Source organism: Euprymna scolopes, chromosome 2 (genome assembly GCF_053919585.1).
Source record: "Euprymna scolopes isolate OS-2025 chromosome 2, ASM5391958v1, whole genome shotgun sequence".
Classification (NCBI taxonomy): domain Eukaryota; kingdom Metazoa; phylum Mollusca; class Cephalopoda; order Sepiida; family Sepiolidae; genus Euprymna; species Euprymna scolopes.
In genome coordinates, this window is record NC_136483.1 from 32,196,435 (window position 1) to 32,216,410 (window position 19,976).

A 19,976-nucleotide genomic window follows, 5' to 3' on the forward strand; every position below is an offset into this window, starting at 1 on the left:
TTTTTGCATGGTATTAACTCATGAACCCTCGCAGTATTTTGTGCCAACTCAACTCACCGCCGTCGTTTATGCTATTTTTACATGGACGCGCGTAGTACGGTGGAAGAATTTTTTAGCAGACATTTGAAATAACAAGTTTTCAGAAACAAAACAAAATGTGGTTCAATTTTCTGTGTTACGTAGTTTTTGATGCTTTTTTAATTGATCTAAAAATATAAGTTTTCACGAGCGGTTTACAAAAGCATTTTTATTTTTCGTTAATTTATTTTTTTTTTGAGGGGGGGGTATTTAATTATAGAACTAGTACAACAGGTGCTTCTGCAGTTTAATTTACCGTTTTTCCGAAAGTAACGCCCCTCCACCAATTTACCATAAGTAACGTGCCGACATGCACCGAGCAGAACTGTTTAATTTTTCACAAAAATTCTATTTAGACTGGGGGGGGGGGACAGAGGCAGAGACGTCTCCCAGTGTAAATAGAATTTTTGTGAAAAATTAAACAGCTCTGCTCGGTGCATACTGCATGTCGGCGCATTACTTACGGGGAAAACGGTAAATTAAACCGCAAAAGCACCTGTTAAATGTTGTACATTAAATACCCCCCCTAAAAAAATGAATAAATAAAAATGCTTTTGTAAATCGCTCGTAAAAAATTAATTTTTTAGATCCATTAAAAAAGCATAAAAAATTAAGCAGCACAGAAAAATGAACCACATTTTTTTGTTTCTGAAAACTTATTATTTCAAATGTCAAATGTGTTCTTCCGCGATGTGACAAGTCACCTTACTACTCTCGTCCATGCGCGAACGCATAATAGCATAAACGATGGCGGTGAGTTGGCATAAAATAGTGTGAGGGTTCAGGGGTTAATACCACGCAAACAGTAAATTTGCGACGGGTTCGAATATCAGATTCGTTGTCAGCGACCCCGAAAACTTGTAAAAAAACAAACAAATTTTATTGGTTGGTGTTCTGTTGTAGTTAAAGTAAACATTTACCATTAATTTTTCAAAATAAAATTAAAATATCATTGCAACTCAGTTTCATTGTGTCGATGTCGTGTTCATTATTTCAGAATCTTTCATCTAAGTAAAGTATAATTCGCTGCTTTAAATACAGAGATTACTGACATGTAATTTTATGAATTTTACTTATTATTAACGACTGATGAAAAAAAAAAAGAAAAAAAAATTAAAGTTGTAACAATGCTGGTATCGAAATGGATTTTTTTAAAAACTTTAATTATTAAGGGGAGATAAGTTTTACAATAGTTGATTTGGAATTATTTCCCTTAGACTAAATGTATTAGATAACTCGCGTAATGTGTTTTTCCTTTCTACATATAAAAATAAACTTTCAAAATCAGAACCAAGTCGAATTAAGACGCGAGACCTTTATAAAATAATAAAATATGTGGCGCATATATATATATATATATATATATATATATATATATATATATATATATATATATATATATATATATATATATATATATATATATATATATATATAATGCCCGTATAAAAATGTATAAAATAAAATACAAAAAATAAAAACGCATCAAATAAACAGAGGTTGTAATACATATTGAATGTTACAATGTGAAACACTACTCTTACAGAATTTCATGTATTCACCAGATCACCGAAGTTAAGCAATGATGAGCTTGGCCAGTACCAGATGGGTAATCATTTGAGAGTGCCAGGCGTGGTGGGACAGACAGCACTGCTGGCAAAGAAAAAAGTAAAGCACCCGCACCGCACCGCACCGCACCGCACCCGCACCGGCGCACCGCACCGCTTACCCTCCGCTAGTCTGTGGGAGAACCTTGAGGTTGAGAACCCACTTCAGTCTCCCGATCAGGATAATGTGAGGCCAACTGCAAAGAAAACTATAACAACACATCGAACATTTCCGATAAACAGTGTGAATGGGGGTCTGAATGATGAACAACAATGATTCCAAGAATGCCTTAAGGAAGAGAGAAAGATGGAGAGTCATAGTCGTCAATACCTGCAGCATACCGGGCACTACTTGAATTAAATACTTAGTATGGTTAATCTATTTTTATGTTGTATTTTGTTATAATAACCTATTATTAATATTATTCATATTGTTATTTTAGCATAATTATAATTATTATTACTTAGTTTACATGTTAGGCTTTATTTTATGTTGTTTGTGTGAGAAACAATGCCAAATTCCACTGAATTAGTTTTCAATTCACCAAGACAAAATAAATAAAGGCATAGCATTGGGATTTAAAAAAATAATGTTTACTTATACACACACACACACACACACACACACACACACACACACACACACACACACACACACACACATACATACATATATATATATATATATATATATATATATATATATATATATATATATATATATATATACAGAGTGGTCCAGTAAAATCCAATACTTGTCAAAAACAAAAACGGAATCGGCAATACAAACAAAAGTTGTGTATGCAGATGTAACAGAGCATGGACGCATGTATGCAAATGCGAAGCCGTGTGTGAAGTGACGTCATGGTAGGGAAAAAGGAAAAAACTATAAAAAGACCAAGGATGGACGTTTGAGAGAACAGAGCAGTGCGAAGGGACATGATCATGTTTTATTCGGGAAAGTACCCAGAAATAAATGCTGTTGTTACAAACAAAAAAAGGAGATGAGTTATTACTTATCCTATGCTCCTTGTGACATAATTTGCTACAACGCGTTGGGTCCCAAGTATCTACATGTTAACGCATGTGTAAACGTGTGTATTATGTTATCCTGAGGCACAACACTTGAGAAATATGCACCACATTATTTTGCAATGTAATCGCCTGCTGTGGAGATAACCATCTGAAGGCAGACACGAAATGAGTTACACACATAGGTAGCTATGTATTTTTGTAAGCATATTTATTAGTCTTGGCTGCGATCATGCACAGAAAATAATAGTTAAGGGGGTGCAGTCTGGATTAGGAAGACGGCCACAAATCTGGTGACCAGTTGTAAGGAAAATTGCTGTAGTTATATCTGTAATAATGATATGAGGGAAGGAGATATCGAGAGAGTATAAAAGATATTTAAATTATTTAAATGGTGAGCGAATGGATAGATCTTATATTTTCCATATTTCTTCTATATACAATCTTTCACGAAAAACACCCGTCTAGCTGAATCCACTGTGAAAAATTTCCCCCACTCTTTATTTGTGCCTAAATCAAAACGCGGATTCCATGAACAAAGCTTCTTTCTTAAAACTGCACGCCTGTGGAACTCTGTTCCGTCTGCCTGCTCCTCAGCGGACTACAACTTGGATGTCTTCAAGTCCAACGTTAACAAATTCCTAATGAACCGCCCCCTTAAGTAAACACTTCGTCAAATCTCCACACTAACGTAATGTACTTGCAATAAGCCTTATTTATCCCTGAGTGGCTTCCGGGCCTTGATAAGTGGTGATCACTGAGTAAAAAAAAAAAAAAAAATATGCAAGCCACCAACTCCACCTTTGAGCCAACAAACAACTCCCTCCCAAATGTCTCTATGCGGACTAAAGCCACACTTAGTAAGGTGAAAATAACCCCTTATGTCCACAATATCATAAAAAAACTTAGATACCTCCAAGCCGTGTGCGCCTAATTTTATCTCTGCTAATTAAGAAATGCTCAGCTGGAATAGTCCATGTACTTTCCAGGCTTTAAAATAAATGCCTTGCTGAATTTTGCTTTCCTAATAGCTGGAAGATGGTATCTATGGTACCAGTGTACAAGAAGTCTGGTGAAAGGACTGACACTCTCAATTATCGCCCTATAAGTCTCCTCCCACTCTTCGCTAAAATCTTTGAGACCTTAATTAATAAAGCACTAGTCCACCACCTCGCAAAAGCTAATCTTCTATTTGACAAACAGTATGCATTTAGGCAATGTGGCTCTACTGCAGATATTTTAACAGCCGTCTCTGAATGCATATACCATGCACTGGATAAAGCGGACAAAGCCAGGGCTGTAGGTATATCCAATTAAATTAAATCGTACAGTATAACTGGACATATACTAAATATAATTAGATCCTTCTCAGACAATAGGACCATCCAGATTGTCATTGATGGATGTACATCCAAACAGCATAACATTAATGTGGGAGTTCTTCAGGGGTCGATCTTGATATTCATTAACAACCTCCCTGATAACATTGTGTCCGAGATGGGTATATTTGCTGACAATACAACGCTCTATAACATCATGAGGAAAGAACGGATGTACATAAATCTAAGACAATGGCAGAAACCTTAAAAATGACCTTCAGACAATTGTGGAATGGGGTCGTAAATGGAAGGTAACATTTAATGCTAGTAAGATTAAGCTGCTCTCTTTGAAAAATTACAAGAAACCTCTCTAACCACCAATATCCATGATAAATAACACCCTACCTGAGAAATCTTCCTTCAAACTCGTCGACTTAACATTCATGAGCAATATGAACTGGAACAAATACATTGAAGATATTGCAAAGACTGCTGCAAAGCAGGTGGGTTCCCCCTATCGTGCTAGAAAACTACTCACACCTCAGAGTATCCTGTACCTCTACAAGGCCACCATTCGCCCATGTATGAAGTATTGTTGTCACATCTGAGTTGATGTATCTGCCACTAGTCTCTCCCTTTTGGATAGGGTACAAAAAAGAGTTTTCAGTCTAATAGGTCCAACTTTGTCAACTAAGCTCTAACCTCCGTCCCATCGCCACAATATTGCATCTCTGTGCCTGTTTTACAAGTATTTTAATAGAATGTGCTCTGATGAACTCGTTGCACTTGTGCCCCATCAACATACATATCCCCAACAAACTTGCTTAGCAACAAAATCTCACCCCTTCACTGTTGAGGTCCGTAAATGCCAGAAACCTTTCTACTCTAATATTTTCTTCCCTCTAGCAGCTAGATTTTGGAATTCCCTTCCTGCTACCTGCTTTCCTAATGGTACTGATATGCGGAAGTTTAAATGTAACATAAACCAACATCTCGTTAATCTTTCCTAGGCATGGTCCCAAATAATAGCTCCTTACATCCAAGTGGCTATATACCTTGTTAGGGGTGAACGTGAGTAAAAAAAAAATCATGACTTACAAAATGACTTTTAAAAGTCACGTGATCTGAAACAAGCAAAAAAGAAGGCAAAAACCTCCAAAGAAAACCAAAGGGCGATGGTGGAGCGATAAGAGCAAAAAAAAAACAAACAAAAAAACGCTAAAGAATGAATGAATCATTAGACGTTATCCTTCTTACAAATCAAATCCAGTTGATAATTGTCCTTGCAAATTAATGGACAGAAAATAACTGTTTTGTGTTTGTCTCTATACTTATGTGTTTATTGCTCTATAATTATGATTTCGTTTTAGACCGGCTCAAATAAAATAAATTCTTATCGCATTTTCTATCGGCAAAATAACAGTTGAAAAATTTCACTTATTTCGCCTGATTTTCACCCACACTTCAAATGTAATTGTCAGAGACAGGCAATGTAAATAGCATGTATACTGGCATGCTTGCTTCACGTTATTGAACGCCTTCGTGTTATTTTACGCCTTTGTTTATCTTGCACAATATATTATGCTTAATTTTTCAAATTTATTTAATCATTGCAGGTAGTCTGAAAAAAAGATATTGGTTATAGTAAATATTATCAGCTGTCTTTGATTTGCGGTTTCTGCTTTGCACATGGGACGACGGTGACAAGCAAGATGTCGTCTCTTCTAACTCACTTTTCTCATGTTAAGGATGGCTTTCTTATCTGCTTAACCATGTCTCATTATCCAACAAAATGGACTGCAGAAAGAGCAGACAAACTTGACTATAACTGAATTCTTAAATATCTTTCGGCAAAAAAAAAAAACAGTCTTGTTTTTATTTATCAATCAGTTTAGAATAAAAAAACAGTGAATGTTTTCGTTTTGACAAATTCTAGATTCATTTTTATTGCACAAACAGAATGAGGTGGCCTTTATCTACACTAAAATCCTGAATATGTATCAAACTGTATACCAACTATTTCCGATCAGAAAGGATATTTATTTTTTAAGCTCAAAGGGAACTCGTCCTCAAAACAGCAGAACCATCTTGAACGCTATCAAATATATTAACAAATATGAAAAAGAAATAAACAAAAACAAAACACACACACACACACACACAAAAACAAAGAAAAAAACAAACAAAAGAACTCGCATGTTCAAGCTAAATATTAAGCTAGCCTCCGCCATTTTGTTTTGGGTCAGCGATTCAAAGTCATGGTCTACAACCTTGTAAATGTCACGTGATCTAAAGCTGACTTGGAAAAAATCGTTAAAGAATGAATGAATCATTAGACGTTATCCTTCGTACAAATCAAATCCAGTTGATAATTGTCCTTGCAAATTAATGGACAGAAAATAACTGTTTTGTGTTTGTTGCTCTATCATTATGATTTCGTTTTAGACCGGCTCAAATAAAATAAATTCTTATCGCATTTACTATCGGCAAAATGAATACCGTATATCGTGAATCACCTTCGTTTTAAATTTCTGGACTGTTTTCTTTATATTTTGTTGCTGTTTTTTTTTTTCGGTGAGATAGAAGGTAGTAGTGGTGGTAGTAGTGGCAGATTGATTGCATGTTTTGTGAAACTAACGCATACCCTATTAATGTTTATCGTTATACTTTTTACATGTACAATAGATGTCCTACTATAATAAGCAACAATTAAATAACTTTAGGGCAGTAAAAGCATTGCAGCATTGTCAATAGCGTGGAAAGTAATAATGTTGGCGCGAGTGTATGAATGAAATACACACACACACACACACACACACACACACACACACACACACACACACACACACATATATATATATAATTCATACACTCACGCCAATATTATTACTTTCTATTATTGTCTGACAAGATTGAGCGGATGCGACGGCGACGACGACGACGACGACGACGATGATGATGATGATGATGGCATTCATTAAAAATAGTGAGGTAACTAATGATTCTATTTTACTCTTTTTCACCTTAAACAAGACATATTGCCACGTGGACGCAAGGTGATGCTATTTGGAGCTCATGTCTACAGGATGAAGAGATGAAGGCAATGTCTGTTCCCATTACAGTTAAACGTTTGCATGTTAGTATAATCAGGGAACCAGGAAACAAGGAGGGAACTCCAAAGTATAGCAGTCCAAGGGAAGAAGCTATTGGAGTAGTATGCTTTCCGGTATAAAAGAGCCTCTACATTGAAGGGGTTTGTTCTTGCTGCTTGTCAGGTTTGTCGGGTGTATGTACGTCGAGGGGTTACAAGTGCAATGAGTTCATCAGAGCGCATGGGTGGTAACGGTGAATCAGTGGTATATGACACAGACTGATGACCTGGGTATACAAAGTTCAAATCCAGTTCGTTCCACAAAAATCACTTTCACTTAGGATGTTAGCCCACCAAAAAAAATATCACCCCATAAAACCCGGTAGGGATGTCAGTTTACGTCGAACTTGCATAGCGAACTGACCTCTCTTACCCTTCTAAATATTAATCGAGTAAGTTTTCGTTTTTTTTGTTTTTTGTTTTTTGTTTTTAAATAATTTTAAATTTGAGTGTAATTTTGACAAGAATTATTCCGAATTCGGTAACTATGAAATGAAGAGTCGCGATCGAATCATGCAAAGATTTTCAGTAAAACTTTAAACACTAATAAGTATGAAACTTAAAGTAGAACAAAAATCTCACCAAAAGGATGGAACGATAAAGTTTGGATAGGAAATCAGACTGGAAATCAAGATCAGCAAACTTCAAAAAGAAGCCCAAAACAGTAAGTAGGATGAAAGGGAACAGAATACGGTGGAAGAGGGGGAAATTCACAAAAGAAAAGGACTAAATAAGAAACATGAAGAACTGAACCAAAAGATATAACATACGACGACTGGAAAGATACAGATATTAACCGAAACGATACAAACACAATAAAACTTTTGAAAACAATGAAAGTCAGTTTTATCAAAACGTAAACAGAGGAAGAAGAAGAACAGAAACACATAGACCTGACGGAAATAAAACATTTCTGGGGCAAAGTATGGGGAAAGCGGCAAGACCACATAAAATGCTGAAAAGCTAAAACAACATGAAAGAAGAGGATAATGAAATTGAAAATGAAAAAGGAACATCAGCTGAAATTACTGAAGATAACTCTAAAGAAAATGGTCATCCGAAAGCCGTAACGGAATGCATGCATACTAGTTTAAAAAATTACGAACCTTCATGAAAGGCTAACGCAAAAGATGAAAAGACAATTTACTGGAAATTGTGCAAACGACTGCAGATTAAATTAAAGTGGGGGTGGGTGGTAGTGTCGTCCAGAGAGAAGTACACTTTTTTATCGCGCGTATGTAGAACAGTGAATTACAGTGTATGATGCATGTCATTATATCTTGAAAACTACTTGCCTCTGCCAAAGCTAAAATAGATCGTCTTATTCAGCAGAGTCTAAAACTTATATAAGTCGTCAGGTTAAAGGAAATTGTGTCGTTTTTTCTAATGTAAAAAGGTACTAAAAAGAAGTTAATGTCTAAGCAGTGTAGAAAATTATTCATGAAAAGAGAACTAAACAAAAAAAAAACTACATTAAAAAAAGAAAAAAACAATATATAACAAATAACTATATCAGTAGGCAATGTAATAAAGGAGAAATTTGTACTTTAGCGGCGTAAGTTATTTGACAGACAAAGAAAGTAAAAAAAAAGTTGGCGTTAATGTAGTAAAATACAAACTGAATGAAAAGTAATGAAAATGATAATTTATTTGAACGTAATTCAGACCTACAGTGTGAATGTGTATTTTATATAAGAAGAAATAGTTTTATGATTTCGAAAGTGAAAAATAATTTTTTGTTTATTGCCTAAGCACCCCAATGTAGGATCGGTGCCACTTTGATGTAGGGGCGACTATAACTCTCTTTTCAAAAGAATCGGCGGACGTTTATGAAATTGGCCCCCCTCTAAATTCTACAATTTACTTTTTTTTCTCTCTTTTTTTCACGTTAATTTCATCGAGTACAAAATTAACTTTCAGATTAAAAAAAAATAAAATTGAAAAAACAAATTCGGGATCATTTTTCAATTGTAAGGTTAAGCAAAATATTGTCGCAATGTTTTCTCGGTGATGGTCACCAAGTACGTGTTCAGTTTAGTAGAACGTTATAATTGAAAACGGATCCCCGACAATAAAAGTCATAAGAATTTTTACAAACTGAAAGGTAAGTTTGTAATCGATGAGATTAACGTGAATAAAGTGTAAATTGTGGAGTCTAGAGGAGGGATCAATTTCCTAAACGTCCGCCAGAGATTTGTTCATATTATCATCTCGTAAGTTTTTACGCTCGATCGAAAGATATTTTTATTAAATCAAATCATTAAAGGAAGAAAGCTGTGACGATTCTTTTTCATGTAGAAGACAAATGGTTTAAAAAGGTTACCATAACATGCAATGTTATAAAGAAAAAAAAATGAAATAATTTCCGCAGCTTATTTTGTAAATGTTTTCAGCGACTGGAAATATTGTTGGTTCGTTCATTGTTTCGAAATACCGTACCGTATCATTTACTGCTAAATCAAAGGAAAAGATGCCGCCGTGTTTTGAGTAAATGTTTTCATGTAAAGTAAGTATCGGTGGTTCGTTGTTTTTCTGTTAATACTCGGTTACAGAAAACAGTTTCTAATCCTTTACTAAGAGATCAGTTCATTTTAGCATCGCATAATTTAGGACACTGAAATCGGACATGCGTGTCGATTGAGCGGCCATATTGATTAAGAGATGACATGTTCGTTTTTTGTATGATTGTATATAATCCGGAATAATAGAATGTCATGGTCGCAGCCAATAAGAATAGATGGAATGTTAGTTGGGAGAAATAATTATTTTCGAATAGTGAAGTGTAAATGGTAGTTGTATGTGTATGAATGTTTAATCCAGTTAGCAAGGCTGTCAGGTCAATATAGTTATAATTGTTATATATTTACTCGATCTTGACTGGGAGAGTGGAAGGACTTTCAGAGGGGAAAATATGAAATACTTCATCTATAGATCTTGGCAATCACACGGCCTTGACTGGTAGTGTGGGAAGACTTTTCAGGGAGAGGGGAAAATATTAACTACTTCGTCTATAGATCTTGAGAATCGTGATGATGTCGCCCGTAGGAAATAAGATAGGATTTTATTATAACGAATAAATGTGTCTGTAACGGCGCTCAAAAGTTACATAAGGGTTATGGTTAGGTGTTAGAGTTAAGGTTAGGGTTAGGGTTAGGGTACAGTAAAAGACTAGACATAATAAATTTGTATGTGGCATCTGTTATTGCCAACCTACCGTAATTTGGTCCAAAGGGCAATTTCTACAATCCAAATATTATATACAGGATTATAAACATGTTGAACTTTATTTAAAACGGATTGCTATTGAGCTTAGTGTCGCTTTTTCGATCCTCCCTTTTTTAGGTGGAGGGTGTTTCTTTCTTTATTTTTATTTTCTTGTTTGTCGTTTTTTTTTAGAAATTCATATTCGATATTATTTCCTTTGTATTTACCATATTGGACTGTCCTTGATCGTCAATCCAATAAAACACGCCAAAAAAAGTGTTGGCGAATTCTTGTTTATTTCCACGTTTCCGTTCCTTGTGTTTCTCCCTTATCTTCATTATAATTATTTCCCTGGGTGTTAAGCTAAAAAGAAAAAAAAAAAAAAAAAAAAAAAAGGAGATTTCGTATCAATAATCAAAAACGATCGAAAAGCCTTGCCCGTCCTAGTTGCATCAGAATGCTATTCATTAGCTTCGTTTTCGTTCTGGTCGTAAATTATTTTCTGTTGAAATATACGCGATTTGCGCGAATAAATCGAGAAATATGTCACGAATTCCATTCATCGTTTTTTTTCTGTTCAAGTTTCAAGCGAAATAATAATATAATTTATAAGAAGCGAACAATGCAAATATTGCAATGCTGAGGTTGGGGTGTTGCATAGAAAGTGTTAGAGTCAGTTCTAGTGACAATTCTGGACTTTAATACGTGGGAGTGATCAAGTGTTCTGGGAATTTTAAAATTTTCACTTTTTAAAACTTTTTATTTTTCAATCTGTTAAATGTTTTTAAGTAGGAAAAATGATTTAAATATTTTCTCGTAAGTATTCGGCTTTCCTTCATTTACTGTTCTCTCTCTCTCTCTCTCTATCTCTCTCTCTCACATACACACACACACACACACACACACACACACACACACACACTATCTCTCTCTACACACACAGATTTTTCGTTTCTTGTATGTACCGCACCGAATCGTAGACATTTCCAGGTAGGTATTTTGAAGCCGCATTAATTCACTGGGAGAGATCCTACCCTAATCTTCGTTAAGACATAGAAGAGAAGATATATATATATATATATATATATATATATATATATATATATATATATATATATATATATATATACACTATAATAATTAAACACCTACAGACACTAATGTTCCATCCTTTCGGGAATCTTCAGTGCAGAGTGGCACGATTAACACCAGTCGGTAGATTCGAACCCGGCAACAAAAGCCATCTCTAGCTTGATTAGCAAAGACCGTATCCATTCGGCTGCCATTAACCGCGTGAAATAACGTTGAATTTAAACATTTTTATTTTAAAATGTTTTTATTTCAGTCAGTCTTCTAATTGTTGTACGATGATCTATGCATAAGAGCTAAATTAATTCAACTGAAAGTGCTCAACGATAAGAAACGAGTTTCTTAAAGGGGGTAGTATTTATTTACTATAATAATTAAATACCTATATATATATATATATATATATATATGTATATATATATGTGTGTGTGTGTGTGTGTGTATGTGTGTGCATACATATTTCTCTGTTCCATCTATGTCGTCTTTCTATATAACTAGCAAGGATACTCGGTGTTGCCTGAAGCAAAAGTGTGAACTTTTCCTCGCTATCTTTCTCTCTTTTCCGTTCCCGGTTTCATCCTCTCTCTCCATATCCCTTTTCTTCTCCACCACGACCTTCTCTATGTATATAAACACACATATACAGCATGTTCGTACAAACTCCTTGAGGATAGAGCCAGCTTTAGAGAATTAATTACTTGATTTAAAAAATCAGTTATTTTCTTTTAGTTAGTACATAAAATGTATTGACAATCAACCTCCCTGACGAAAACTGCGCCAGTTTAGCTTCAGAGAATTTTAAATTTTATATGTTATTCATCGGTGCAAGGCCAATCAAGAAAATACCAATGCTGTGAATATTTGTTTTGTCGTTTTTTAAGATTTAACTGAGGATATAAACATGCACACAAGACAACTGCTTTTTATATTATAAATAATTGTGGAGAGAAAGAAAGAATTTTTATTTCGTTTTTGTTTTTTGTGTTTCTTTTTCCATTTTTTCTTCTTTTTTTCAGTGCTTTTCTTCTTTGTTCCATACTTGATCATGTTTTAGTTCCTTTCCTTTTTCTAACGTATTTCCTTCCTACATCTTTTTAAAAAATTTATTTTAATTGTATGCTTTTTATTTCTCTTTTGCTTTCTTTCTTTTTTAACCTTCTATGTTTTTTTTTACACAGTGATCACCACTTATCAAGGCCCGGAAGCCACTCAGGGATAAGGGTTATTGCAAGTACATTACGTTAGTGTGGAGATTTGATGAAGTGTTTACTAAAGGGGGCGGTTCATTAGGAATTTATTAACATTAGACTTGAAGACATCCAAGTTGTAGTCCGGTGGGAAGCAGGCAGACGGAACAGAGTTCCACAGGCGTGCAGTTCTAAGAAAGAAGCTTTGTTCATGGAATCCACGTTTTGATTTAGGCACAGATATAGAGTGGGGGAAATTTTTCACAGTGGATTCAGCTAGACGGGTGTTTTTCGTGAAAGATTGGCGAGGGAGGACCAGAGATTGGAGTTCAGACGAGCACCTGTCATGGAAATAACGATAAAACAAGGATAGGCTCGCAACGTCTCTTCTGTGGGAGAGAGGTTGCAGGGTAGAGAAAAGGGCATCCCCCACTAAGCCATGAAGTCTATTTTGTACTCTGTCAAGGCAGGATAGGCTTTTTTAGCAGCTCCTGCCCAGATATGGCAACAGTATTCCATCCTTGGACGTACTTGGCTTTTATATAGATAGCGAATTGCATCAGTAGTGAGATATCTTCTGGAGCGATAGAAGGATCCCACCATCTTTCCAGCGACCTTGGCAACATACTTGATGTACGTGTTCCATTTCAGATCAGGAGTAAAGGTCAAACCCAGAAGCTTGTCAAAACACGGGGCCTCACCCAGACGAGAGCCATCCATCACAATTGATGCCAGATGGGGATCAGAGCGTTGATGATGTAAGGATAGGAGTTTGGTTTTGGATGCATTAAAGGTAACCAGCCACATCTTCCCCCACTGAACCACGCGCTCAAGATCAGAGGAGAGAGAATCAGAGAGAACTTTGTCATTTACAGCCTTTGATGTGTTGCCGTAGATGGTCGTGTCATCAGCAAAGATGTCAACGAATGAGTTAAGTATGTGTTTAGGGAGGTCATTGATGTAGATCAGGAAGAGAGTTGGGCCTAGGATTGACCCCTTTTTATTTAACTCTTCCATTTATTCTTCATTTTCTTTAATATTTTTATCATTTCTTTGTTTCATATATTTTGCGTATTTTTTCTTTTTTAAGTCGCCATTTTGATTTCACTTATACTTTTTCTTTTATTATTTTTACTCTCTATTCTTTCGTTCTTTCTTTCTTCCGTTGATTTTTCTCCATTTCCTTTTTTGTTATTTCGTTTTTCTATAGTTTTGCCACGCTTTAGTTTCTTTTCATATTTAATGCATTTTTTCTCACGTCTTTTTCTTTATTTTCTTCCCTTTTCCTCTTCCGTTTATCTATTTTGTTCTTGCTTTATTTTTAACGTCATCTCTTTTATATGATGTGGCATTGTATTTCATTCTTTTTCTTTCTTCTTCTGATTCATAATTAATCTCCTTTCTTACTACCATTGGAAATCATTTTATTGTAGAATCGATCAACTGATTTAGAAATTATTCTAATGGCTATTGGAGAAGGTTTTTTCCTATAAAAGAACTACGGACTCTTCATTTTTAAAGTACGTTCTTAGGTTTGTGGAGAAAGGCATATAATTCTGTTTTTCAAAGGAATTTAGTTTAGACTTAATCATAAAAAAAAACTTGTGCATGTGGCAATATATATATACATATATATATATATATATATATATATATATATATATATATATATATATATATATGTGTGTGTGTGTATGTGTGTGTGTGTGTGTGTGTGTGTGTGTGTGTTGCATATATTTAGGCAACTGTAGAGTTGAATGTAATAATCAAAGCGGAAAGCGCCCCCGTGTGTGTCGTGCGGTCATACAACTTACCTTCGAATGGGATCTGAGAGAAAGAGAAATTAAAGATGACAGCCATGGATTTATAAGGTGTAGTCTTGTGGAATCTCACGAGATCTCATCTTCTACTGCACATGTATGCAAATGAAATGGGTTCAGTTTTCTGATAAAATGTATGTTAGCAGAGGCAGTGGGGAGAGACGTGCTGGAAGTTGAGAAAGAAAGTTGTCAGTGACGAATTCTAGCTGGACTTTTGCGTATTGTATTTGGTTTATTTTGTTTTGTTGTTTACCAGCTCATTTAACGTCAGCAACATTCTTTCATTTAAACAAACATTGTAAAATGTAACAGACGTTTTCTCTTTCATTACACTTTTTCATTTTTTCTAATAATCTTTTTCTATAAAATTTTAAAATGAATAAATGTTCTACAAGTATCACTAGGACTTTTGATTTTTCGTCGAATCTTCCGGCGACAAAAATGAATAAATAAATAAATAATAAACAAACAGCTGGATAAAATACCAACAGCCGAGAAGAATGCCATATGTGAAATCGCAAGACGAGAAAACAACAAATCGGTGCAGTTTCAGAAGAAATTTACAATTTAAATTCCACGACCTCAGAATTATTGATTTATTTTATGCTGTTGGGATTTTGTCCATTTTTTAATTATATAGTGGACACTTTTTAATTATATAATAGACATTTTTTCTTATATAATGGACATTTTTAATTATATAATGGAAGTTTTTAATTATATAATGGACATTTTCTCGTTCGCCATTATTCCCTTAGAAGAGTTGTGCAAAAGGTGTAAAAAATTGAACATCTTGTAAGGTTTCGTGTGTAGTTAAAATAGCTATAAATACCTTAGAGAATTTAAAGATTTGCACGTCTACCCGCAAGAATTCATACTTCAGTTATTCTTTAATCTTGTGTTTGCATGTTTTTTTAGATATAAAGTGTGGATGTTTTTTTTGTTTGTTTGTTTTTTTTTTTTTTTTTATTACATTTTCACCCCAAACAAGGCACATTGCCACTTTGGTGTAGGGGGCTACTATCAGGGGCAGCAACTACTGGGGCACGATGTTGGGATTTGGGCAGAAAGATGTCGGTTCACGTTACACTTGAACTTCTGCATGTTAGTACAGTTGGGAAAGCTGGGACCTGGAATGGAATTCCAGAGTCTAGTGGTTCTGGGAAAGAAAATACTGGAGTAGGAAGATCTTTTACATCTAGGGATCTCTACTGCGTGAGGGTGGGATTTAGCTGCCTGTCGGGTTTGTCGAGGGTGTCTACGTCGTGGGGGCACAAGTGTCTGCAGTTCGTCAGAGCATTCACCATTAAAATACTTGTAGAACAGGCAGAGGGATGCAACGTTTCGTCGATGGGGAAGAGGCTGAATCTTAGATGCCAGTTCAGGGTCTATCAGAACTCTCTTTTGAACCTTGTCTAGGAGTGAGAGACTAGTAGCAGATGCACCAGCCCAAATGTGACAGTAATACTCCATACATGGGCGAATGGTGGCCTTATAGAGGTACAGGATACTTTCAGGTGTCAGTAGTTTTCTAGCACGGTAGAGAGAGCCTACCTTCTTCGCAGTGGCTCTGGCAATGTTTTCAATATAATTGTTCCAACTCATGTTTCCTGCGAACGTTAGGCCAAGCAGTTTGAAAGATGTACTCTCAGACAGGGAGTCACTGGCCATTGCTATTGGTGGCAGAGAAGGTTTCTTGTAATTATTGAAGGAAACCAGTTTAGTCTTGGCAGCATTGAATGTGACCATCCATTTTTGTCCCCATTCCACTACAGATTGGAGGTCATCCTCTAATGTTTTTGCTATTTCTTTAGTTATGTGTTCATTTGTTTTCCTGTCATGCCTGTCATAGAGTTTGGTGTCATCAGCATATATACCCATCTCAGAGGCAGTTTTGTCGGGGAGATCATTAATAAATATTAGGAACAATAGAGGTCCAAGGATAGATCCCTGAGGCACTCCCGTATTTATATCATATTGTTTAGATCTACGATCGTTGAGGACAACCTGGATTTTTCTCTTATCTAAGAATTCTACCAGTGATACCGCATGATTTAATTTTCCTGAGGAGACCCTCATGCCATACCCTGTCAATAGCCTTAGATATATCTAGAGCTACCGCTCTGCCCTCCCCCGCTTTGTCCAGTGAATGGTATATATGTTCAGAGATTACAGTGAGGATGTCAGCTGTGGAATGAGCTTGTCTAAATCCATATTGTTTGTCAGTCAGAAGTTTAGCATCTGTAAGGTGACGGACTAGAGCATGGTTAATTATGGTCTCAAATATTTTGGTTAAAAGTGGGAGGAGGCTAATGGGGCGATAATTAGATGGGTCAGTTCTTTCGCCAGAATTCATGAATACTGGTACCACAGAAGCAGTTTTCCAACAGCCCGGAAAGCATGATTCATCAAGGCATTTGTTGTAGAGTTTGGAGAGAACTGGAGCTACTTCAGCTGAGCACTTTTTTAATAGCACAGCTGGGATGAGATCGGTCCACATGCTTTTGAAGTGTCAAGGTTTTTTATGATAGCATGCACCTGAGCAGGGGTGATTTTTAGATCGTCTAGCGTGGCGTCTGTCTGCAAAAGAAAGTCAGGCAGGGGGTGGTTGGAAGGGTCCAGTGTGGAGTTTGATGCAAACCGGCTGGCAAGCATATTAGCCTTGTCGATTGCTGAGCTGAGCAAACAACCTCGTGATTGTTGGTTAGTGGGGGAATTGTTGATTGCCCATTATTTACTACACTGTTGTAGATTTTCCAGAAGTCACGAGTTCCTAATATTTGTGCTTCGATGCGTTTTTAGTGGTTTCAGTAAATTCTCTCTTAGCTGTCGCTATTTCTTTCTTAATGTTACTTCTAGCTTCTATATACTTCTGTCTGTTTGAACTGGACTTATGTCGGTTAAATCTGCGGTATGCATGCTGCCTTTGAGCAATGGCAGTTGCGCAAGTAGAAGTAAACCATTGGGGACAGTGGGGCTTGCTATAAAATTTCCGCATGTGAAGGAAGATTGTATTATTATTATTATTATTATTATTATTATTAGTAGTAGTAGTAGTAGTAGTAGTAGTAGTAGTATTTGTACTCACTAAGAATGCTACCACAGGTCATGATCAGAGATTGTTCACTGACAACAACCTGTGGTGTTTCCTGGAGTCTGGTTGACAATAAATCTCCTGTGATTTTCTCTAATCTGCATCTCTTCCAATAACCTTTACAAACGAATTTGTTTCATTGCAACAGCCATTTGCCATTAACTTCTCGCTGGCAATAACCATTAATCATCACTAAAATTTGGGTGGCAGCAAGCCTTTTCCAGGTCCCTATTCTCCTAGCACTCATTCAGTGGAGGTCTGGTAAATGCTTACTTTTTATAGTAACCAAAAAATTAAGTTGAAAAAAGATTTCATTTATTGTACTAAATCATACAATAGATTTTTTTTTAAAATATTAGATTTGTCAATCAGTTTTTTATTGTCTGGTTCACTTAATTTTCATTAAATCTTTTAGGTCTGCACCTTTACTGATCCATCCTTTGCTATATAAATCAAACACAGATGTAGGAATGTGTGTGTAAATATTTAACCGATAAACTCTGAAACCGCTGATCCCATGACATTAAAATTAACAGGGAATAGTAATCATACCCAAAGTATAGCTTAAAACAACTAAAATCTTTGATTGGATGAATGAATTACTCGTGCAAAATTTGTCGGCAAGTTGAAGTGCAATCTGTATATTTAAACTTTCTGACATTTCTATTAGTCTGCGCATGCGTAAAACTAATAGCTAAAAGGGTTTAATTTTCTAGATTATTTATCTTATTAGGGGGGTATCTTCAAAGTTAGCCAAAGTGTGTCGAGCGCTAAGTGTTACTTTCCGTCCTTTTCGACCCTTCTCGACTATTTGGTGTTGCGCCAGTTGTTGCCGGCATTACAACTTTTTGTTGAAGTGGGGCAACTTACGCTAATACAGTTACAGTGTTCTTGGTTCCATTTGTTGTTCCTCTTTTTGTTTTACTTGTGTTACAATTTTTATACGTTTGGTTAGCGTTTGTTACTCATGTGGATTAATCACTGCATTCAAGTGTTTTTCTTAATATTTTAATCGTTTTCATTATTGCAATCTGTTGTATTTCCTCAGCCATCCCCCTATTTCAATTTTCCTCATTCTTGTGTCAAAGTTTTTTTCTGGGATTGTTCCTAGTGCTCCTATGGTTATTGGTGTTATCTTCTTTCTTCTCTATTTCATATGCCTTTCACTTCTCTGGCAAATTATGCATCATTGCTTCGCTTCTATGTCTTCTTGATATTTAATCCGTCATCTGTTGGAACGATGAAATCTATGACCTAGCAGGACTTTTCCTTTTTGTTAACTATTATGTCATCTGCTCTCCTTGCTTGGATGGGTTTGTCTGTTTGTATGTCCATGTTCTAGTATGGGTTTTGTTTTCAAATACTGTCACTGGCTTGTGAATGTACCATTTGTCAGAGTGTTCAAGTTGTTTGCATTATCCTAGTGTACTGCTTTCTCCAGCTGATCATATCTATTCTTATATTCTTTGGGGAGGGGAGCTAGTTTGCATTATTATTGCCATTATAATAATAATAATAATAATAATAATAATAATAATAATAATAATAATTATTATTATTATTATTATTATTATTATTATTGCTAGTGACCGCTACTAGAATAATTGCATATGATTAAACCAACAAAAATTACTTCTAGGTCATCATCATCATCATCATCATCATCATCATCATCATCATCATCTGGCGAAAGAATTGACCCATTAAATTATCACTCTCTCTTTTCGCCAAAATATTTGCGTCCATAATAAACCAAGCTGTAGTCCATCACCTTATAGTTACTAAACTTCTGTCCGACCATCAATATGGATTTAAGCAAGCCCGTTATACTGCAGATATTCTAACTGTAATCTTTGAACATATATACCATGCACTGGATAAAGCAGAGGAGGGTAGAGCAGTAGCCCGAGATATATCTTAGATTTTTGACAAGTAATGGCACACTGGTCTTTTATGAAAATCAGATCCTATGGTATTACAGGACGAATACTTAACATAATTAAATCCTTCTTAAATAAGAAAAGAATCCAGATTATCCTCGATAGTCATATGTCCAAACAAACGTCTTCAACTGCTGTCCCACCGACGAAGTGTTGCAGCAAAGTTCCACCTCTACACAGTAGATATTTCTAGATGTAAGAAGGCCTTCTACTCTAATAGTTTCTTCCCCAGAACTGCTAGACTTTAGAATTCCCTTCTGGGTTCCTGCTTCCCCAACTGTACTGACATGCAGAAGTTCAAGTGTAATGTAAACGGACATCTTGCTGCTCCCCCCTACATAGTATCCCTGTAACTTATGTCTCTGAGAGTAGCCCCCCCTACATCAAAGTGTCACTGTGTTCTGTTTAGCGTGTAAATGTAATAAAAAAATTTTTTTAAATCATCATCATCATCA

The 19,976-nt window shown here is 35.7% G+C and overlaps 1 long non-coding RNA gene across 3 annotated transcripts in view; it reads left to right on the forward strand.

Annotated features, from left to right (window-relative positions):
- Nucleotides 1–19,976, forward strand: part of LOC145290531 (uncharacterized) — an 87,001-nt gene that overhangs the window by 55,747 nt on the left and 11,278 nt on the right. The gene's annotated exons all lie outside the window — the stretch shown is intronic.